Raw genomic sequence first — 24232 nt, 5'->3', positions numbered from 1 at the left:
CAATTAAAATAAATTTAAATTAAAAAAAAATAAATCTAAACAATGCATTATTGAACATTACACAACACTGTCTTATCAGATCAAAAAAATAAGTTAATACACAGAAGCAAAAGCATGCAAGTTAGAAAGAGAGTAAATGAAGTCAGTACTTAAAGCCTTTGTAGTATCAAACACAAAAATAACATTATTGACTAACTTTTGACTTAATAGATGATACACAGGGAACTCTATACTCAATACTCTGATGACCAAAATGGAAAGGAAATCCAAAAAAAGAGGGGATATATGTACATGTATAGCTGATTCATTTTGCTGTACAGTAGAAACTAACAACATTGTAAAGCAACTATACTCCAAAAAAATTTTTTTTAAGATTATGTATGTATATATAAAAAAATTTATATAACCTCTAAAAGAAGAGACACAGAGACTGTAGCCTATAAATTAGTAGAGGGTCAAAAATGAAGAGGAAAAAATAAACAATATCACATGTGGCGATACAGATTTAAAATACATTAGCTATTAATATTAATTAAATACAATATCAGTGGATTAAATGCATCACTTAAAAGACAAAGGTTTTTAGACTGGACAAAACGCCATATAAATATTCAAACATTTTGAAATTTTAAAGTGGAAATACCTTGCAAATACATATAAAAGAGAGCTGGTATTTTTATATTAAAGTACTCTAACTAAGTTTTAAAGCAAAAAGCACTATTGAAAATAATTTGGCAATTACTCAAAAAACTAAATACAGAATTACTATATGACCCAGCAATTCTACTCCTAGGTATATATCCAAAAAAACTGAAAGCAAATACTAAAACAGATACTTATATAATATGTTCATTGCAGCATTATTCATGATAGCCAAAAGGTAGAAAAACAAAACTCAAGTATTCAACCAATGAATGGATAAATAAATGCTAAAACATAAACATACAATAGAATATTATTCAGCCATAAAAGGATTGAAATTCTGACATATGCCACAACACAATGAACCTTGAAAACATATGATAAGTGAAATAAGCCAGACACAAAATGACAAATATTATATGATTTCACTTATACGAATTATCTAGAATGGGCAAATTCACAGAGATAGAAAGTAGGTTTATCAGGGGCTGGGAGGAGAGGAGCATGGGGGACTTTTGCTTTATGTTTATAGAGTTTCTATTTGGGGTGATGGAAATGTTTTAGAACTATACAGTGGTGATGGATGTACAATATGATGAATCTAGTTAATGCCATTGAGCTGTACACTTAAAAAAGATTAAAATGGACAATTTTGCTTATATATGTTGTTTGTTGTTTAGTAACTAAGTTGTGTCTGACTCTTTGTGACCCCATGGACTGCAGCCTGCCAGGCTTCCCTGTCTATGGGATTTTCCAGACAAGAATACTGGAGTGGGTTGCCATTTCCTTCTCCAGGGGATCTTCCCAACCCAGGGATTGAACCCACATCTCCGCATTGGGTTCGCATTGGCAGGCAGATTCTTTACTCCTGAGCCACCAGGGAAGCACCTCGGGGCACATAGAACTTCCCCAACCAGGGGGACCAGGGATCGAACCCTTGCCCCTTGCACTGGAAGCACAGAGTCCACCAGGGAAGCCCTCTATCAAGTAAGTACTGCAGCCAGAAGGTTAGCTACAAAGAGAGGGTCCCATAGAAAAACCATTTCAGTTCCTGTTTATTAATTTTCATATACATTTTACCAAAATAAAAATTTACTAAGATAAAGATAATTGCTTCTTCTTTTTTGGCCATATCACAGGGCATACAGGATCTTAGTTCCCCATCCAGGGATCGAAACTGGGCCTGGCAGTGAAAAGCTGAGTCCTAACCACAGGACCATCAGGGAATTCCCTGGTTGCTTCCTAATGATACAATATCAATTCACCAGAAAAACATAGAATTTATATGCACCTAATAACACAGCCTCAAACTACGTAAGAGAAAATAAAAACTATAAGGAGAAATAGACAAATTCACAATTATATGGGAAATTTAAAAATACATCTAAGAGAATAGGAAGACCAAAAAAATCACTAAGAGATAATTCAAGCAATGATGCTTAATTAAGTTGACCTAATTGAGATTATAAATATATTACATTCAACAACTACAGAATAAATATTCTGAAGTCCACATAAAACATTTCAAAAATGGACTCATACCAGATCACGTACGTAAGCAAGCCTTAATAAACTTTAAGGGACCAAGGTAACACAGAAGAGGTTTTCTGACCATAACGTAATCAAACTACATCAATAAGAAAAAAACAAACAGAACATCCCCATATATTTGGAAAATTACTCATAATGGAAATTAAAAACTTTTTTTTTCAATTGATTAAAAAAGAAACCCTACCTAACAAAAACATGTAAGATACAGCTAAAAAGTACTTAGAGGGTTAATTTATAGCTTAAATATACCATCTGAATCATCAGGGAAGCCCATATGTTATATTAGAAAATTTAAAAGGCTGACAATTAATAAGCCAGTCATCTACCTCAAAAAAAATAAATAAATAAAATAGAAAGTCATAAAAAAATAGATATTATAAATAAGAACAAAAATACATGAAATAGAAAAAATATATAGTAGAGAGCAACAATAAAGCCAATAGTTGATTCTCTGAAAACACTAATAAGGGTGTCAAATGTCTGGCGAGGGAGAGAAAGGGAGAGAAAGAAGCACACAGGGAGTGCAAAGGGAGGCATGTTACTCAAGATGTTACAGACACTGGAAAGATCAAGAGGATGACTAAATGTAGTTTATATGGACTAATTTCCCAGGGGAATATACTAGCAAAGCCTATGATAATATAAAAAACTTGAAAACTCCAATAACCATTAAATAAATTGAATACTTTGTAGGAAATCCACAAATAAAACTTTAATGTGAGATCAATTTTTGTTAGGAAACAAGGTATTCTAATATCACATAAACATACAATAAAAAGGGAAGCAACTCCTAAACTTATAATAAGCTACTAAAAGTTATCATGGACACTATGATGAAATATAATTATAGATTAATCTATGGACATGAATTTAAAAATCTGAAACAAAACATTAGCAAACAATGCTTGCTATATCCAGCAATATAAAAGGATAATATGTATAACCAAATTGGATTTATCCTAGAATACAAAGTTGGTTTAATGTTAAAAATGAATCAGTGTAATTTGTTATTAATAGATTAAAGCTGAAAAACTATATGACCATCTCTACATATTTAAAAGCAGCAAATCATTAACAAAATCAATATAATTCTTAATTTTAAAATTCAGCATGCTTGAAATAAAAGGAACTTTAAAGTCAATTAATACAGAAAATATACAGCAAATATTTTACTAGTGAAACACTGGAAGCTTTCTCTTTGAAAGAAGTAAAAGTAGAAAGATGACTACTATCACCTTTTCTATTAGAGATTACACTGGTAGTTTCTGAAAGGTTAGTTGCAATGTAGAATCTGAAACCACATCAGTACACTATGTATTCTGTTACAGTACAATTCATTGCTCTCTCTTTTTATTTTGAGGGTAATTTTTAACATAAATCAAGGTTTCTAAATGTCATAAATGGTCATTTGGAAAGTATTAGTAACTGAGTTATGCAGATTTTTCAAATGTTAGAATACATGTTCTTACACAATATCAAAAATCTCACATTTGTTAATATCACTTCTCTCATCAAAAAAAATGTAATCAATGAAAATGCACTTGAGATTTAATAAAATTAATTTTTACTGCTTCATTTATGATATTCTTAAGTGAAAATGGCATTTCCTTTGGTAAGTGGTATATAAGAATACAGTGATTATCAATACAGTTTTGTACCATTGCCTTGATTTGTGCTAGGCTCCCAGAAGTTTTCCCCACTAATACTTTTGCTCCATTAGTGTAGATGTTAACCCAATGAAAAAAAGCAAATAACATACAAGTGTTATTATAAAAGTAGTTTTGTCCTCACAGACTCCCTAAAAGATCAGGGACCTTGAGATGTTCATGAACCATTCTTTGAGAGTCACTGCTCTAGGATACAAGCCTAGAAGTGAAGCTGCCTTGTCAAAAGATACGTATAACTTTATTTTTACTGAACAGTGCCACACCCTTTTCCAAAGTAGTTGTTTTAATTGATATTCTCATCAACAGCCCATTAGAATTCCCACCTCTCCACATTATCACCACCAGTTGGTATCACATTGGTACTTTACTGTGGTTAATGTTGCTTTGGGAATGAGGGGAACCAGGTGGAGCAAGTCTTCCTATATTTACTGGTTTTATGAACTCAGTCTTTTATGAGGTACCTATTCAAATTTGCCTGTATTCAACTGGGTTGCCTGACTTCTGCATAATGACTTGTGTACATTTTTTTTTTTTTTAGTGCTAACAGTGATTTTTATTTATTTTTATTTTTTATTTTTATTTTTTTTAATTTTATTTTATTTTTAAACTTTACATAATTGTATTAGTTTTGCCAAATATCAAAATGAATCTGCCACAGGCATTGTGTACATTTTTTTAACGCTTCCTTTTTAAAATTTTCATTCTTTATTTATCTTTGGCTGCACTGGGTCTTTGTTGCTGTGCACAGGCTTCTCACTGAGGCGGCTTCTCTGGTTGGGTTGCAGGGGCTCTAGGCGCATGTTATCCCAAGGCATGTGGACTCCCCAGACCAGGGATAGAACCCATGTCCCCTGTATCTCCCCATGCTGTGGCTTGAGTTTTCACTCAGGTATCATTTTATGAAAAAGTTCTTTAATGTCATCTAATTTATCAATTTTTTTGGCTTTGCTTTTTACATTAAGAATTCTTTCTCTATTACAAAGTTATAAAAATGTTTCCATATTTTCTTCCTAAAACTTACAGCTTTAATTAGACACATTATTTGTGTTAACATGTAATGAGTTTATTTTTTAGTAAGTATTTGGATTTTGAGTTTTAATTTCTAATGCAATAGACGTTAATAGGAATTTATAAACAAAAACTCTATGGGGGTCCTCAATAATATTTAAGACTGTAAAGGAGTCTTGAAAGAAGAGTTTAAGAAACATTGTCCTAGAGAAACTTTTTATAAATTATTTTATATTTTTGGCTGTACTGGGTCTTTGCTGCTGCATGGGGTGGGGTGGGGGTGGGGGGCTTCCCTTGAGAAAGTTTTGCATTGTGCCCTAGAGGTAACATTGTGCCTAGAGGCACAAGATTTTCTTAGTAGCATTGTTCAGAATAGCCTGAAACTGGAAACAATTCGATCATTTATCAAAAGCAGAATGGATAAATTACAAGTTAAATATAGTTACAATGGAAGAGTAGATAGCTGAGAAAGTGAAAACATAAGCCATGGATGCTGTACCCAACAACGTGGATGAATCTAACATAACACTGCACAAAAGCAAGGCACAGGATAGTGTCTATATTATGACTCATGTATAAGCTTTTGTAACAGGCAAAATGAAACTAGATTTAAAGGATTCAGTATTCTTGCCTGGAGAATCCTGTGGACAGAGGAGCCTGGTGGGCTGCTGTCCATGGGGTCACACAGAGTCGGACATGACTGAAGCGACTTAGCATGCATGCATGCATGCATGCATAAGGATGGATAAACTGTATCCTGTATAAGTCCTGCTGTATAGCACACAGGAACTATGTTCAGTATCCTATGACAAGCCATAATGGAAAAAAATATATATGTATAACTGAATCACTTTGCTGTTCAGCAGAAATTTTTTTCTAATTATTTTAATTGGAGAATAATTACTTTACAATATCATGACAGCTTTTGCCATACATTAACATGAATCGGTCACAGGTATACATGTGTCCCCTGCCCTACCCTGAACCCCCCAACCCCTCTCCCACATTCCTTCCCACCCCACCCCTCCAGGTTGGGTGCCCTGCTTCATGAATCAAACTTGCACCAGTCATCTATTTTATTAATACAATATTGTAAATCAACTACACTTTAATAAAATTTAAAAAATAAAGGATGCTTGCATAGCTGATAAAATATACATTAGTTGGTAAAACACAGAAAAGCAGTGAAACAATTGCCATAAAACACAGAATAAAGGTGATTTTAACTGGAGGGGGGTGGTGGAGTTTGTGCTTTTGGGGAGCCAGCAATGTTCTATATCTGATTATAGTACTGGTTATATAGGTGTTCATTTTGTAAATTACTCTTTAAACTATTTATATGTGTTATGCATCTTTCTAGATGTATTATGTATGCTTCATCTAAATTTCTAGAAGTCATATTCTTCAAAGAAATTTCACACACATTTTAAACAAAGGTCTTCTTTTGATCTTTCAATTACCCCCGTGGTTCTTGTGAAAACCTGTCTGTATTAGTCAGGGCCCCACCAAAAAAAGAAATCACTTATTATATTTGGGTGAAGTTGGTAATTTGAGGAGAGTTTAACAAAGGGACTCTACAAAAATGTGGGCAGGATTTAAGGAACCCAAACGTGTTAATAAAATACCCTGGTATTAGCAACTTAGTAATACCATTACCACATACAGGCTTTTGGGGCAGGAAGAGAAAGGCAGTACGAGAACCAGGAAACAGAGCTCTGTGCAAAGAGCTGCTGGATGGGAGCTAGGACCTCTAGTGGAAGGATGCAGCCTGTTCACAGTGCGGTGACTATAGAAAGAGCGTAAATATGCTGACCTAACTCTTCTCCCTTCCTCTGATCCTCTCTCAGAGCTCCCTTGTTGTTGAACTGGACTAGAAACCAGAAGGAAGCGACGCAGTGCATTTAGATCAACCTCCCCGGGAATAGGCTTCCAAGGTGGCTCAATGGTAAAGAATCCACCTGCCAGTGCAGGAAACACAGGAGACACGGGTTCAATCCCTGGGTGGGGAAGATCCCCTGGAGGAGGGCATGGCAAGCCACTCCAGTATTCCTGCCCTGAAAATCCCATCGACAGAGAAACTGTGGCCTACAGTCCACAGGATCGCAAAAGAGTTGGGTGCAACTTTGCAACTAAGCACTCATGCATCCAGGGAATGCGGCAGGAAGGATAGAGGGTAGATTTGGAGGGAGGAGAAGCTGGTCACATGTTCGCCTGAAGCTAAAATGTCAGCTGCCTCCATTATTTTTCTTTTAAAGCACGGGGTCTAGGGGAAAGGGAAACATGACTAAGTGACATAACACATAGCTTGTATAATCCCTCTTCTGCAGCAGGTCACAGGGCCTAAGCTGGTACTCAAGGCTACCTTCTACCACCTATTTCTTTTCTTGTGATTTTCTATCAGCACTTGACTGAATGTTTTTGCTTGTTTGTTTTGTTTTGACCCCTCTCCTTGTTCAAGGCTGGAGAAATAAAGATGCTTTTGACTGCTTCTCTAAAACCTAAAATTTATATATATGGGATATGAGGCGTGTTAGTCTTATCTTCATTTTAGGCAAATGTACTTTGCCAGTGACCAGACTTGGCCTCTGGGCCACAGAATGCTAAGACGTTGTCCATTGCACTCCTGAGTTCTTTTTTAAAATCTTTTAAAAATTGAAGTACAGTTGACTTACAATGTCGTGTTAATTTCTGCTGTACAGCAAAGTGATTCAGTTATATATATATACTTTTTTTTTTTTTTACAAATATTCTTTTCCATTATGGTTTATCACAGGATACTGAAAATAGTTCTGTGTGCTATATAGTAGGGCCTTGTTGTTTATCAGTTCTGTATATAAAAGCTGGAATCTGCTACTCCCAGCCTTCCACTCCATCCCTCTTCCAACCTCCTCCCCGTTGGCAACCACCAGTCTCTTCTCTGTGTCCATGATTCTATTTCTGTTTCACAGATAGGTTCGTTTGTGTCATATTTTAGATTCCACATATTGAAACATGTAAAATATCATGTATGAAACGAGATGCCAGTCCAGGTTCGATGCACGATACTGGACGCTTGGGGCTAGTGCACTGGGATGACCCAAAGGGATGGTATGGGGAGGGAGGAGGGAGGAGGGTTCAGGATGGGGAACACATGTATACCTGTGGTGGATTCATTTTGATATTTGGCAAAACTAATACAATTATGTAAAGTTTAAAAATTAAAATAAAAAAAATAAAATGATATCATATGGCATTTGTCTTTCTCTGTCGGACTTCACTCTGTGTGGCAATCTCTGGTCCGTCCAGGTTGCTGCAAATGGCATTCTTTTGTTCTTTTCATGGCTGAGTAGTACTCCACTGTATATGTGCACCACATCTTCTTTATCCACTCATCTGCCAATGGACATTTCGGTTGTTTCCATGTCTTGGCCATTGTGAACAGTGCTGCTATGAACAGAGGGGATGCAGATATCTTTTGGAATTAAAGTTTTGTCTGGCTATATCCCCGGGAGTGCACTGCATCCCTGAGTTCTAACCAGAGCCTCGCCTATGCCACCATGGAGCAGCAAGCCAATTACTGTTAACAAGGACCCCTTTTCTATATATTGGCTCTATGGCCTGAGGAACCCCTAAGGACCAGTCAGCTTCCACTTCATGGGTACCATGTCTACTATACTTTATATTTTTCATATGAAGACACTGAAACCAAGAGAACTTGAGATACTTATCCAAGACTGTGTAGTTAGTGTAAGAGCTAAAGCTCAAAAGCTCAGCATCCTGACTTAAGATTACTTTGTTTCCCACACACTGGAGGAGTACATCTGTGTCTTATCACTGTAACAGGTGGACATGGAAAATAGGAGTAACATAACGTTAGACTGTGATAAAGGGGACTCATGGGAGGGAGAGTACATAGTAGCAGATGGCTCTAAGTATTAAGGCACCATAGGGAATGGCAAGACATTTGTCATCCCGCTGTCTCATCGTGCCAAGCTCCAGCACTGAAGATGTTTTTGCCGTGTTTTTCCAAGCAGGGCCTTTTCCAAAACAATTCAGTGTGATGACTACTCAAGCACATTTTAATGTGTTTGCTAATGAATTTCCTTGGTATTGGAAAGTAATACCATTTTTCTTTTGTAATATCTCCTTTCCATTCCCCCAAAGGAATTCACATTTTCTTTTTCTTAAGTTACAGAAAGTCCATACTAGTGAAGCAATAGAGGTTGTTCTGATCCATAAAACCATGAAGCACCATTAACCATTAATATAGTCCTTTCAGTAAACCCGCAGGGATTTCCGGAATCATGGTGGGCAAGTTTGTACGTGACTCTGCAGTTTAGGATTTCCATTGTCTTTCGGGGTTAACTAAACTGATTAGTAGGTAGTAAGTGATAAGGCATAAGGCTGGGATGTGGGATGAGGAAAAGAAAGAATTAAAGGAGTCAGAATGAGTTACCCAAAATAGAAACTTACTTTGTAAGGGTTGGTGGCTCTTTACCTGAGTGATCTGAAGATGGTAATCACTATTTTATTGCTTTCATTATCTTTTTAATTTCTGAATTTTTAAATAGAAGTCACCTGCTCTCTTGAGCTACGTTTGGTGAAATTAAGAATGCTGTCACAAAAATTTTTAAGAAAGGACTGGAAGTTGGAAAGTAATGGTTTATAAATGTTCTCCAGTCTATGATGAGGGATGAGGCCTCGAGTAACTTGGTCACCTTAGTCAGGAGTGGGTTGAGATGACTCCCTAAGAAGGAGGAGAAACAACCTTGCAAATTAATCCTGCATTAACACAGTCATTGGGGGAAATTTAATATAATATGTAATCTATCACTTCAATGCTTTATATTAAAGGAAAAATGGAGGGGTGCAGTCCATTCTTAAGCTGGTGGGGAAAGATGTTTTTGGATAGAAGAACTTTTCATAAATATCAGATCACGTTAAGTCTGGTGGATGCTTTTTTTTCCCTTCATCAGAAATGAAAAAGCAGGAACTTCCCTGGTAGTCCTTCTCACTTTCTCACTTCTGTCACTATAGGTTAGTTCTGCCTGCTCTTGGATTTCATATAAATGAATCACACCACACACTATATTATTTTAGGTCTGGTTGCTTTCATTCAGTGTACTTCTAGAGTCATTCATGTTTTCGCATGTATCAGTAGCTCATTCCTTTTATTGCTGAATATTTATTAAAAAGCAGAGACACTACTTTGACAACAAAGGTCCATCTAGTCAAAGCTATGGTTTTTCCAGTAGTCATGTATGAATGTGAGAGTTGGACAATAAAGAAAGCTGAGCACCGAAGAATTGATGCTTTTGAACTGTGGTGTTGGAGAAGACTCTTGAGAGTCCCTTGGACTGCAAGGAGGTCCAACCAGTCCATCCTAAAGGAAATCAGTCCTGAATACTCATTGGAAGGACTGATGCTGAAGCTGAAACTCCAATACTTTGGCCACCTGATGGGAAGAGCTGACTCATTTGAAAAGATCCTGATGCTGGGAAAGATTGAAGGCGGGAGAAGGGGACAAGAGAGGATGAGATAGTTGGATGGCATCACCAACTCGATGGTCATGAGTTTGAGTAAACTCCGGGAGTTGGTGATGGACAGAGAGGCCTGGAGTGCTGCAGTCCATGGGGTTGCAAAGAGTTACACATGACTGAGCAACTGAACTGAACTGATTCCTTTGTATGATTATATCACAACGTGATTATCCATTTCCCGTTGATGGGTATTTGAATTGTTTTCTATTTTTTAAGCTATCATGAGTACAATTGTTATGAACATTCTCATCCAAGGCTTTTTGTAGACATATCCTTTCATTTCTCTGGGGTATATAAGGAGAAGTCAAATTGCTGGTCACATGGTAACTTTATGTTTAATTATTTGAGAAACTGCAGAGTATTTTCCAAAGCAGCTGCATCATTTTACATCCCCACTGGCAATGCACACAAGTTTCAATTTCTCCATATTTTTGGCAACATTTGTTACTGTCTATATTTTTGATTGAAGCCACCCTAGGAGTTGTGAAGTTATATCTCTTTGTGGCTTTGGTTTGCATTTCCCTAATGACTAATGACACTGAGCATCTTTTCAAGAGCTTATTGGCCATTTGTTACACCTGCTTTGGAGAAATGTCTGTTGTCTTCATCAATTCAGAATGTTATAACAGAATACCATAGACTGAGTAGTTTATAAACAACAGAAGTTTATTTCTCATAATTAAGGAAATTGGGAGATTCAAGATCAGGGCACAGGCAGATTTGGTGTCTGATGAAAGCATACTTCCTGGTTCAGAGAAGGCAGTCTTTTCAGGTGTTCTTACATGGCAGAAGGGGGAAGGGACCTCTCTGGGGTTTCTTCTACAAGGGTACTAATTCCAGTCATGAGGGCTCTGCTGCAATAACCTAAAATCACCTCTCAAAGACCCTACCTCCTAATACCACTACATTGGGGGAATAGGTATCAACGTATGAATTTAAAGGGAATATAAATATTTAGTCTGTAGCATCTATTCAAATCTTTTGCCCATTTTTAATTTGGTTATGAGTCCTAACTGACTTTAACAGTGGTTAAATTTAGCTGAGGAAGTCTGTTGTATCAGGGGCACCTCTTTCAATTAAAACTAGCAGAAAATACAGCCTATACCTAGCTTAAATATAAACAGAATTTGTCATATCACAGAACTGACAGATCTTGGGGGCAGTTTTGGCTTCAAGAATGGCCTGATCCAGTGGGGGAAAAATGACAACAAAACCCCATTTCTCCCTATTCATCTCCTGGCTCTGCTTGTGCTATGTGAGCACCATCCTTGGACAGACTCTTCAATAATAGCAGCAGTGCGGCTCCAGCAGCTCCAGTCTACTTTCCCCCAGGTTTAGATGAATTGGGAATGAGTGCTTGCTTTTCTCCCAGTAGCTTTGGCAAAAGACTAGTTGGTCCTGACTACAAATGAATCAGTAGAAGTAGCCAGGGGAATAGGTACACGCATAGTTCTAGGAGGAGTCATAGGCTCCATTCTTGAAGCCAGAGTTAGAGTCCAACCAAAGCTCATGGACTGCAGTGAGGGAGGGGAAGTTCACCAGAGAGGAATTAGAATACTCTTTACCAAATTAGAATACTCTTTACCAGCATCCACTTTCCTCTTCTTTACTAAAAGAAGGGGAAAATAAATGTTGATATGTCACAAACTAGCAAATGCTCATTACAGTGCTTCCTGGGACTTCCCTGGTAGTCCGGTGGTTAAGATTCCACGCTTCCAATACAAGGGGTGCAAGTTCGATCCCTGGTCTGGGAATAAGATCACACATGTCTTGTGGTATAGCCAAAAGATTCAAATAAAACAAACAAACAACATATCATACAGTGCTTCCCCACCATGGTCATGGTCTGACTGAAAGTTGACATGATTTTATCAAAGCAACTAAGCCAAGAGATGTGTCTACAAGATAAACTTTTTTCTTTTCTTGGCCGCACTGCTTGGCTTGCAGGATCTTAGTTTCCAACCAGGGATCAAACCTTTACCTCCTGCAATGGAAATGCACAGTCCTAACTATTGGACCACCAGGAAATCCCCTGTTATTAATATTAATAGAGGCATATTTATAAAGGCAAGAGAACAGTTAGTAGTAAAATCATGGAAAAAAATTACAATGTTTGGAGTTGGAAGACCTGGTTTGAAATTCTAGCTTTGATATTTGCTAAGCACTATGATCTTGGAAAAACCACTTAACCTTCCACACCACATTTTTCTAAGCTTAAAATATGATTCTGACATCACAGGGTGGCTCCAGATATACAAACACATGGCAGCACCTGGCACGTAAAGGGGATTTACTCTTTTTCACTGGCCCTCCATGTGACCCCAGCCCAGGGTCACTTCTTTCTCAGTGAGTGTTTGCTTTCCTGAGGGATTTGAGAGATTTCCCAGAACATCTTTGGATTCATTGCCTGATTGAGCCCTAAACTGCAAACTCAGCTCCATGATTAGAGTATGATTCACTCAACTCTGAGAATGGTTTCTGGTTGGAATGTCATTGGAGTACAATGAGCTAGATCCAAATGGTGGCCTCTGAGTATAGCCTACCGTGGAAGACAGGGATGCTCTTCTTAGCTGGAGGCCTAGGAAATGTCAGACTCCCATGGTTTGATTTCCAGCAACAGAAAGGAGTGCCTCCTTCCTCCTCTCTGAATGCATGCTGCGTCTTCGGATTCTAGTTTGGTAACTGAGCAGTAGGAGCCTCATTACTCCCAACTGGGTTAAGAGTTTGGAACTTGTCTGTTGGTAACTCCAGAATTTCTATATAAGAAATGCTTAGAGACAGCAGTCCTGACTGAAGTGAGTATCTACAGGAATTGCTTTTGAAATCATTTGCATTTTAATGAGTGGAGAGTTTTACTTGGACTGCATACTATTTAAGATGGCTTTTGGTAGGGCTGATGGCAATTACCTGGAAACTTTGGTTATCCCTTGACACCACCATGGACTGTACTCTTTCCTCATCTCCATGATGCTGTACCTGACTTATGTAGGGAGTGGAGCTATTGCAAAATTTCCTCATGGGCATTTTTGTTCTGCCTCTGTAAGTCTGAATTCTCTAGAAAGCAGACCGACATGAAGATGGCGTTAGAAGTAAAAGCAATTTATTGGGAAACTTTGTGCTTGATTGTATATATTCCCTCTCACCAAAATCACATATATACTGACCTTCCCCTGTCTCTTTGGAGTGGTCTCTCAGAGTTAATCTGAGGTGCTGTCTCCTGGGTTGCAGTCCTATTTTTGCCCCAAATAAAACTGAATTCACACACACACAAAAGAAGTAAAAGAATTTAAGAAAAGAATGGCATGATATATTTAAAGTGATGAAAGGGAAGAACCTCCAACCAAGAATACTCTACCCAGCAAGACTCCCCTTCAGATTTGACAGGGAAATCAAAAGCTTTCCAGACAAGCAAAAGTTCAGAGAATTCAGCACTATCAAACCAGCTTTACAATAAATGCTAAAAGAACTTCTCTAGGCAGGAAACACAAGAGAAGGAAAATACCTACACAAAATTAACCCCAAATACCTAAGAAAATAGTAATAAGATCATAAATATCAATAATTACCTTAAATATAAATGGATTAAATGCACAGCAAGAGACACAGGCTGGCTAGGCTGATGAAAATGTGCATGTATGCACTTCCACTTACCACATCGCTCTACTTAACCCCTCAAATTGCATGTAATTATTTATATTGCTAGGTTAATCATGTTCCCATTATGGCTCGCAACTGTAATTATCTTTTATTTTTTATCTATTGATTATGAAACTGATAAACATCTTTTTCTATTGTGATTATGTAACTATTAGTCACTTAATACCATTGTATTATGATTGGTCAACAAAAAATAAAAGAATTCTATATCACTAAAACTATCATTTAATAGAAAAACCTGTAATCACTTTTTTTTTTTTTTTTTGCTAACACTTGAAATACATTTACTAATTAAGACAACCAACACTTTTACTTTTATTTGCATTTATTTTTTGTGGCATTTATTCCTGGACCATAAGTTTTTGTTTCTTCAGTTTCTTCTGGGATTCTTTTTCTTCTGTGCAACCTCCTCTTCTGGTTCAGGAATAATCTGTTCTTCTTCAGGAAGGATCATCTCAGTGTGGCAGGGAGAGCTCATGCAGGGGTTGATCCGACCATGAGCTCTGTAAGTCCTGCGCCGCATCCTGGGGGCTTTGTTCACTTGGATGTGCTCAATGACCAGGGGATCTACATCTAAGCCCTTAAGTTCAGCATCAGTCTCTGCATTTTTGAGCATGCGTAGTAAAAATTCAGCACTCTTTTTGGGCCACCGACCCTGCATCCAGCCCCGCTGTTTGGCCCGTGCACACCTACCAGCTCCACCGTTGTAACGACGGAATGGCACACGTTGCTTCTTTAAAGTGACATCCTTCAGATACTTGGTGGCTTTTCGGATATGCATACCCTTTATGGCCTGGGCAGTTTCCGAGTGTTCTTAAAGTGAACACGAAGATTTGAACCTCTTGATTTGCATGATTTTGTGGGGTTTTCTGGGTCAAGTGAATAGTGCACCATTTTTAGGGGTCACCTCAGGCCGCTTACTGGAAAAAAAGCTGTCATCACTTTTTAAAACCCAGAAGTAAAAGCTACTTGTTGGGGGGTAATGTCGGGGAAAGGCAAAAGGAGGAGGGGTAGGAGTGAGCAGGGAAAGACTTTAAACCATGATGCAGGGCTGATCCTGGTGCAAGGAGGAGAAGGAAGCGTGCTTTAGTAGGTAGAGCTTCAGACTGTGGTGTAGCTCTGGAAATCTCACAGGCAGCCTAACAGGGAGCCTGGCACCAGGATTGCCCTTCAAGCAGTCCCATAATGCATGGCCATGGTCACACCCATCTTTACCAGGCTCAGTCACTGGCTGACAACTCAGTGGGAAAACACGTTGCATTCTGGATGCTGGGGTAGATGTAGAAGGTGCTACAGCTGGAGGCTGTCAGCTCTCTGTGCTCCCTGAAGCATGTTCCTTTTTCCTTTTTTTTAAAAATAGATGTCTTTTAAAAAGTATATTTATTTATTTATTTGGCTGCAGTTGTGGCACACAGGATCTTCAATTTTTGTTGAAGAATGCAGAGTCTTCAGTTGTGGCAGGGGAACTCTTTGCTGTGACCTGTGGGATCTAGCTCCCTGACCAGGGATTGAACCTGGGCCTGCTGTATTGGGAGTGCAGAGTCTTAAACCACTAGACCACCAGGGAAGTCCCAGCACACTCTTGAAGAGAGGTTCTGAGCTGTAGCTTTTACAGCGGCCACAAGCCCTCACCTCCAGCTGGCCATTCTGCTCATGCCTATATACACACTTGGAGGAGGGAGGTGGCGTGCTGCTGTGCTCCACAGAACTGCCTTAGCTTCCTTCCTGATTCCCTTGGCTGAACCATCAGTAGGTCATCCTCTACCTTAGATTTCTTCTCTTTGAAAGATTTCCTGTGCCTGGAATGCTTCTGCTGCACTCACCCTAATAACCAGCTCTGGCATCTCCTTCACGTCTCTGTCCCCATTTCAGTGAATTCTTCTCTGACCATCTAATATAATAGCAACCCCCTCACAATCCTTATTTCCCTTCCTGGCTTTATTTTTTTTTTTTCATAGCACTTATCATGCACTATCGAAAAAGTCTGTTTGTATATTTATCCTCTGTCTTCTTTGATTAAAAATAATTGATGTCAGCTCAGCAAATTGTATTTGCTGCACCATCTCTAGTGCCTACAATGGTGACTGCACATAGCAAATGTCATTCAGTATGTGACAAAGGAAGGGAAAGAAAGAGGAAGATAGGAAAAAACTGATAGACCCACATGAATGTTCTAAAACTTAGTAAATACCTCTAAACCTTTCTCTTTTTGATGCAGACTTTGTATCTAAGAAGCTCGTCTAACTTCTCTGTGCATGTCAAGCATCTAACTTCCTGAAAGTGAAGAAATTTGCAAAAGAGGGTCACTTAAAGGTGGAATTTTAAATTAAAGACAGGTACTGCTTTCCTCGGAGAAGGCAATGGCACCCCACTCCAGTACTTTTGCCTGGAAAATCCTATGGACGGAGAAGCCTGGTAGGCTGCAGTCCATGGCGTCGCTAAGAGTCGGATACAACTGAGCGACTTGACTTTCACTTTTCACTTTCATGCATTGGAGAAGGAAATGGCAACCCACTCCAGTGTTCTTGCCTGGAGAATCCCAGGGACGGGAAGCCTGGTGGGCTGCCGTCTATGAGGTCGCACAGAGTCGGACACGACTGAAGCGACTTGGCAGCAGCAGCAGCACTGCTTTCCTATATCAGGCACCATGTTACATACCTTCACATACATTATCGCATTTATTGCTCCCACTCCCAACAACACTTTTGAAATAGGCCTAAGTCATGCCTATTTTACAAGCAAACAGACTGAAGTCCAAAGAAGGTATTTCATGTCACACACACAACAGGAAGTATGGAATTTAAATCCAGATTTGTTTAACAGCAACAAATGAGAAACAGTCTTTAGTGCTAAACAAGAGGAGAGTGACCAAATTCCCAAAGCATTTGACAGTAGAAATAAGAATAAAATTAAAGGGTTATATTATAGAGAATAGAGTAAAGAATCATTTTTACTAGACATGGGCTTTAACTTTCACTATCAGAGTTACCTAGCCCAAGAGAGACACTCAGTTCAGCTCAGTCACTCAGTCGTGTCCAACTCTTTGTGACTCCATGAACCACAGCATGCCAGGCCTCCCTGTCCATCACCAACTGCCAGAGTCCACCCAAACTCATGTCCATTGAGTGGGTGATGCCATCCAACCATCTCATCCTCTGTCGTCCCCTTCTCCTGCCCTCAATCTTTCCCAGCATCAGAGTCTTTTCAAATGAGTCAGCTCTTCACATCAGGTGGTCAAAGCATTGGACTTTCAGCTTTATCAGTCTTCCCAATGAACACTCAGGACTGATCTCATTTAGGATGGACTGGTTGGATCTCCTTGCTGTCCAAGGGCTCTCAAGAGTCTTCTCCAACACCACAGTTCAAAAGCATCAAACCTTCAGCTCTCAGCTTTCTTTATAGTCCAACTCTCACATCCATACATGACCACTGGAAAAACTATAGCCTTGACTAGATGGACCTTTGTTGACAAAGTAATGTCTCTGCTTTTGAATATGCTGTCTAAGTTGGTCATAACTTTCCTTCCAAGGAGTAAGCATCTTTTAATTTCATGGTTGCAATCACCATCTGCAGTGATTTTAGAGCCCCCCCCCAAATAAAGTCATCTACTGTTCCCCCATCTATTTCCCATAAAGTGATGGGACCAGATGCCATGATCTTCGTTTTCTGAATGTTGAGCTATAAGCCAACTTTTTCACTCTCCTCTTTCACTTTCGTCAAGAGGCTTTTAGTTCCTCTTCACTTTCTGCCATAAGGGTGGTGTCATCTGCATATCTGAGGTTATTGATATTTCTCCCAGCAATCTTGATTCCAGCTTGTACTTCCTCCAGCCCAGCATTTCTTTCTTTCTTTCTTTTTTTAATTTTTTATTCCTTTATTTCTCATGTGTTCCCCATCCTGAACCCTCCTCCCTCCTCCCTCCCCATACCATCCCTCTGGGTCATCCCAGTGCACCAGCCCCAAGCATCCAGCATCGTGCATTGAACCTGGACTGGCAACTCGTTTCATACATGACATTTCACATGTTTCGATGCCATTCTCCCAAATCTTCCCACCCTCTCCCTCTCCCACAGAGTCCATAAGCCTGTTCTATACATCAGTGTCTCTTTTGCTGTCTCGTATACAGGGTTATCGTTACCATCTTTCTAAATTCCATATATATGCGTTAGTATACTGTATTGGTGTTTTTCCTTCTGGCTTACTTCACTCTGTATAATAGGCTCCAGTTTCATCCACCTCATTAGAACTGATTCAAATGTATTCTTTTTAATGGCTGAGTAATACTCCATTGTGTATATGTACCACAGCTTTCCTATCCATTCATCTGCTGATGGACATCTAGGTTGCTTCCATGTCCTGGCTATTATAAACAGTGCTGCGATGAACATTGGGGTACACGTGTCTCTCTCCCTTCTGGTTTCCTCAGTGTGTATGCCCAGCAGTGGGATTGCTGGATCATAAGGCAGTTCTATTTCCAGTTTTCCAAGCATTTCTCATGATGTACTCTGCATATAAGTTAAATAAGCAGGGTGACAATATACAGCCTTGATGGACTCCTTTTCCTATTTGGAACCAGTCTGTTGTTCCATGTCCAGTTCTAACTGTTGCTTCCTGACCTGCATACAGGTTTCTCAAGAGGCAGGTCAGGTGGTCTGGTATTCCCATCTCCTTCAGAATTTTCCATAGTTTCTTGTGATCCACACAGTCAAAGGCTTTGGCATAGTCAATAAAGCAGAAATAGATGTTTTTCTGGAACTCTTGTGCTTTTTTGATGATCCAGCAGATGTTGGCAATTTGATCTCTGGTTCCTCTGCCTTTTCTAAAACCAGCTTGAACATCTGGAAGTTCATGGTTCATGTGTTGTTGAAGCCTGGCTTGGAGAATTTTGAGCATTACTTTACTAGCATGTGAGATGCGTACAATTGTGTGGTAGTTTGAGCATTCTTTGGCATTGCCTTTCTTTGGGATTGGAATGAAAACTGACCTTTTCCAGTCCTGTGGCCACTGCTGAGTTTTCCAAATTTGCTGACATATTGAGTACAGCACTTTGACAGCATCATCTTCCAGGATTTGAAATAGCTCAATTGGAATTCTATCACCTCCACTTGCTTTGTTGATAGTGATGCTTCCTAAGAGAGACACTATCTTCTTACAATGGGGATTTGTTTTTTCTTTATGAAGCCTATTATGGATTGAACATTTGTGTCCCCCCTAAATTTATTTACCTAAGCCCTAATTCCCCAATGTGATGGTATAAGGAGCTGGGGCCTTTGGAAAGTAATTACTTTTAGATGAAATCACAAGGGTGGCCTGGAGAAGGAAATGGCAACCCACTCCAGTTTTCTTGCCTGGAGAATCCCATGGACAGAGGAGCCTGGAGGGCCACAGTCCATGGGGTCTAAAGAGTTGGACACGACTTAGCGACTAACCACCACCATCATGAGGGTAGAGACTCCATGGTGGGATTAATGCCCTTATAAAAAGAGTGAGAGACGTCAGTGCACCGCCTCCACTGCATGAGGATACAGCGACAAGGTGGATGACTGAAGCCACAAAACGACCTCGCATCAGTTACTGAATTGGCTGTCACCATGATCTAGGACTTGTTAGCCTTCAGAACTGTGAGAAATAAATTTTTGTTGTTTAAGCCACCCAGTTTATGACATCTAGTTATAACTGCCCTAACAGACTAAGACAAAGTCTCAGAAACATATAGCCTCCAGAACCACCATCAGTTCAGTTCAGTTCAGTCTCTCAGTCGTGTCCGACTCTTTGTGACCCCATGAATCGCAGCACGCCAGGCCTCCCTGTCCATCACCAACTCCCGGAGTTCACTCAGACTCATGTCCATTGAGTCAGTGATGCCATCCAGCCATCTCATCCTCTGTCGTCCCCTTCTCCTCCTGCCCCCAATCCCTCCCAGCATCAGAGTCTTTTCCAATGAGTCAACTCTTCGCATGAGGTGGCCAAAGTACTGGAGTTTCAGCTTTAGCATCATTCCTTCCAAAGAAATCCCAGGGCTGATCTCCTTCAGAATGCTGCTGCTGCTGCTGCTGCTGCTGCTGCTAAGTCGCTTCTGTCGTGTCTGACTCTGTGCGACCCCATAGACAGCAGCCCATCAGGATCCCCCGTCCCTGGGATTCTCCAGGCAAGAACACTGGAGGGGATTGCCATTTCCTTCTCCAATACATGAAAGTGAAAAGTGAAAGTGAAGTTGCTCAGGCGTGTCCGACTCTTAGCGACCCCCTGGATTGCAGCCCACCAGGCTCCTCCATCCGTGGGATTTTCAAGGCAAGAGTACTGGAGTGGGGTGCCATCGCCTTCTCCTCCTTCAGAATAGGGCCCAGTAATTCCACTCCTGGGTATTTATGTGAAGAAAATGAAAACACTAATTTGAAAAGATATCTGCACCCCTATGTTTCATTACAGCATTATTTTCAATAGCTAAGATTTGGAAACAACCTAAGTGACCATCAATAGATGAATGGGTAAAGATGTGGCATATATGTGCAATGGAATATTACTTAACGATAGAAAGGAATGAAATCTTGCAACATGGATAGACCTAGAGGGTATTATGCTAAGTGAAATAAGTCAGACAGAAAAAGACAAGCACTGTAGATTTCACTTACATGTAGAATCTAAAAAACAAATGAACAAATGTAATATAACAGAAACAGACTCATATATACAGAGAACAAACAGGTGGTAGCCAGAGCGGTGAGGGGAAGAGAGAAATAGGTGAGGGAGACTAGAAGGTGTGAACTTGCAGTTAAAAATAAATGAGTCACAGATATGAAATGCTCAGTATGGGGAATAAAGTCAATAATTATGTAATATCTTTGTATGGTGACGGATGAAAACTAGACTTATCATAGTGATCAGTTTGAAATGTATAGAAATATTGAATCACTATGTTGCATACCAGGAACTAAGTGTTTAGGATGATTATACTTCAAAAAGAAACAGACCAAAAACTCATAGAAAAAGAGATCAGATTTGTGGTTACCAGAGATGGGGATGGGGAGGACTGGATGAAAGTAGATAAAAAATACAAACTTCCAGTTACAAGACAAATAAGTACTAAGGATGTAATTACAACATGATAAGTGTAATTAACATGGCTGTACATTATAAATGAAAGCGGTTAGAGTAAATCCTGAGTTCTCACCACAAGGAAAAAAATTTTTTTCTATTTTTTAAAGCTGTATCTATATGATATAATGGATGTTCACTAAACTTATTGTGGTATCATTTCATGATGTATGTAAGTCAAATCATCATGCTGTATACCTTAAATGTACATAGTGCTATATATAAATTATAACTCAATTAGACTGGAAGGGAAAAGAAAAATACATAGCCACACAGCATCAGAAAATCTCCTTTAGGAGAGAAGCCTGTCCTCACGGTAAAAGGGCAACTAATGAAAATAGAAGGGACTTCCCTGGTGGTCAGTGGTTAAGAATCCAGCTGCCAATGCAGGCGACACGGGTTTGATTCCTGGTCTGGGCAGATTCCACATGCCGCAGAGCAACTAAACCCATGCACCACAACTATATGCTCTAGAGCCCACACACCACAACTATTGAAGCTGGAACACCCTGCAGCCCATGCTCCACAAGAGAAGCCACCACAGTGAGAAGCCCATGCACCACAACTGCAGAGCGGTTCCCGCTTGCCACAGCTAGAGAAAGCCTGCACGGAGCAATGAAGACCAGGCATAGCCAAAGATAAATACATAAAAAGAAAAGAGAAGGAACAATGGACGTTCCAGATTAGAGACATGACAACCAAATGCAATACATTGTCTGAAAATGGATGCTGGCTTGGGAAAATAAAATAGCTATAAAGGACGTTAAAGGCTTCCCACGTGGTGCTAGCGGTAAAGAACGTGCCTGCCAATGAAGGGGACACAACAGATGCAGAATCAATCCCTGGGTCGGAAAGATCCCCTGAAGCAGGGCATGACAACCCACTCCAGTATTCTTGCCAGGAGAATCCCCATGGACAGAGAAGCCTGGTAGGCTGCAGTCCATAGGGTAGGACACAATTGAAGTAACTGAGCATGCAAGTGACTGAGCACACACACATGAAGGATGCTATTGAGACAATTAATGGAATTTGCCTATTGGATCATACATTATGTAACAGTATTACATCAATATTGACTTCTTGTTCTGATCATTTTGTTGTGGTTATATAAATCATTTTTCCATAAAATCTTCTGAAATATTTAGGGGTCTCTTAACATATGATATCTCTAATTTACTCCCGAAGTTTCTGGAAAAAAAATCATACCTACATACTATAGAAAAAGAGAGGGGGAGGAGTGGGGAAGAGAGACAGAATGATAAAACAAATGGGTCAAATTATAAACAATTGGTAATGCTGTGTATAGGGCTTACAGGTGTTCCATGTATCATTCACTCAAACTTCTAAATTTGAAAATGCGTATCAAAATTTTAAGTTACAAAATGTGCTTTTAATCTCAAACAAGACTCTCTCTGGATGTTAATCAGGGGGCTAGTGAAACACTTCAGGTAATTACCATAGATCTTTTCTTTAAAGCATTTGAATTATTTTACAAGTCAAAATGAGAAACTCAAAAGACAGTTGCGGAAATGCATAGCACTAATTTCTTTTGGAAATATAATCTACCCTTTTTCTCTAAGTGCTCATAAGATATGCCTGAGTTCTGGTCATTTTGTTAGAAGTGATGGTTTGCAATGAGTCCTTTTGCAAAACAGAACATTTTATGATTCCAATTTCGTAAATGGAAATAAAATGTATGCAAAGAATAAAGACTGAAAGAAACAACCATGAATCTACTCAAAATAATTTGAAATGACTTGGCCTCATTTTCTTAATCTTGATGTTAATTTTTTAAGCATTCCATACAGGATGCCTGAATAACAGCAGGGTTTTTTAGGGAGAAGACAGTGGGTATTTTGCTTTTATAAAAATATTTATAAATTAGAAATCACATGTGGCTATTGTCTCTTCAGTTTCTTCATTTATCAGTTTTCTAAACCATCTTTTTCCACTCGCTATTTCTCTGCATTAAACTGTCCACCAGTGGTTATTGAGCACCATTTGGTGTTCAGTTCAATTCAGTCTCTCAGTCGTGTCCAACTCTTTGTGACCCCATGAATTGCAGCACGCCAGGCCTCCCTGTCCATCACCAACTCCTGGAGTTCACTCAGACTCTCGTCCATCGAGTCGGTGATGCCATCCAGCCATCTCATCCTCTGTTGTCCCCTTCTCCTCCTGCCCCCAATCCCCGCCAGCATCAGAGTCTTTTCCAATGAGTCAACTCTTCGCATGAGGTCGCCAAAGTACTGGAGTTTCAGCTTTAGCATCCTTCCTTCCAAAGAAATCCCAGGGCTGATCTCCTTCAGAATGGACTGGTTGGATCTCCTTGCAGTCCAAGGGACTCTCAAGAGTCTTCTCCAACACCACAGTTCAAAAGCATCAATTCTTCGGCACTCAGCCTTCTTCACAGTCCAACTCTCACATCCATACATGACCACAGGAAAAACCATAGCCTTGACTACATGGACCTTTGTTGCCAAAGTAATGTCTCTGCTTTTGAATATGCTATCTAGGTTGGTCATAAGTTTCCTTTCAAGGAGTAAGCGTCTTTTAATTTCATGGCTGCAGTCACCATCTGCAGAGATTTTGGAGCCCCCAAAAATAAAGTCTGACACTGTTTCCACTGTTTCCCCATCTATTTCCCATAAAGTGATGGGATCAGATGCCATGATCTTCGTTTTCTGAATGTTGAGCTTTAAGCCAACTTTTTCACTCTCCACTTTCACTTTCACCAAGAGGCTCTTTAGTTCTTCTTCACTTTCTGCCATAAGGGTGGTGTCATCTGCATATCTCAGGTTATTGATATTTCTCCTGGCAATCTTGATTTCCAGCTTGTGCTTCTTCCAGTCCAGCGTTTCTCATGATATACTCTGCATATAAGTTAAATAAGCAGGGTGACAATATACAGCCTTGACGTACTCCTTTTCCTATTTGGAACCAGTCTGTTGTTCCATGTCCTGTTCTAACTGTTGCTTCCTGACCTGCATATAGGTTTCTCAAGAGGCAGGTCAGGTGGTCTGGTATTCCCATCTCTTTCAGAATTTTCCACAGTTTCTTGTGATCCACACAGTCAAAGGCTTTGGCATAGTCAAT

The 24232-nt window shown here is 39.5% G+C and overlaps 1 non-coding gene and 1 pseudogene across 1 annotated transcript; both read right to left on the bottom strand.

Annotated features, from left to right (window-relative positions):
- Positions 1 to 11032: 11032 nt before the first annotated feature.
- On the bottom strand, positions 11033 to 17762 carry LOC133244476 (large ribosomal subunit protein uL22-like; annotated as a pseudogene).
- On the bottom strand, positions 15538 to 15611 carry TRNAG-CCC (transfer RNA glycine (anticodon CCC)). Its single transcript has one exon. It is a non-coding gene; the product is annotated as a tRNA-Gly (tRNA).
- Positions 17763 to 24232: the final 6470 nt, after the last annotated feature.

This window comes from Bos javanicus, chromosome 3, assembly GCF_032452875.1.
Source record: "Bos javanicus breed banteng chromosome 3, ARS-OSU_banteng_1.0, whole genome shotgun sequence".
In the NCBI taxonomy this organism is placed as follows: Eukaryota; Metazoa; Chordata; class Mammalia; order Artiodactyla; family Bovidae; genus Bos; species Bos javanicus.
Note: the sequence above shows the minus strand (reverse complement) of the source record. Positions and strands in the feature narration are given on the sequence as shown.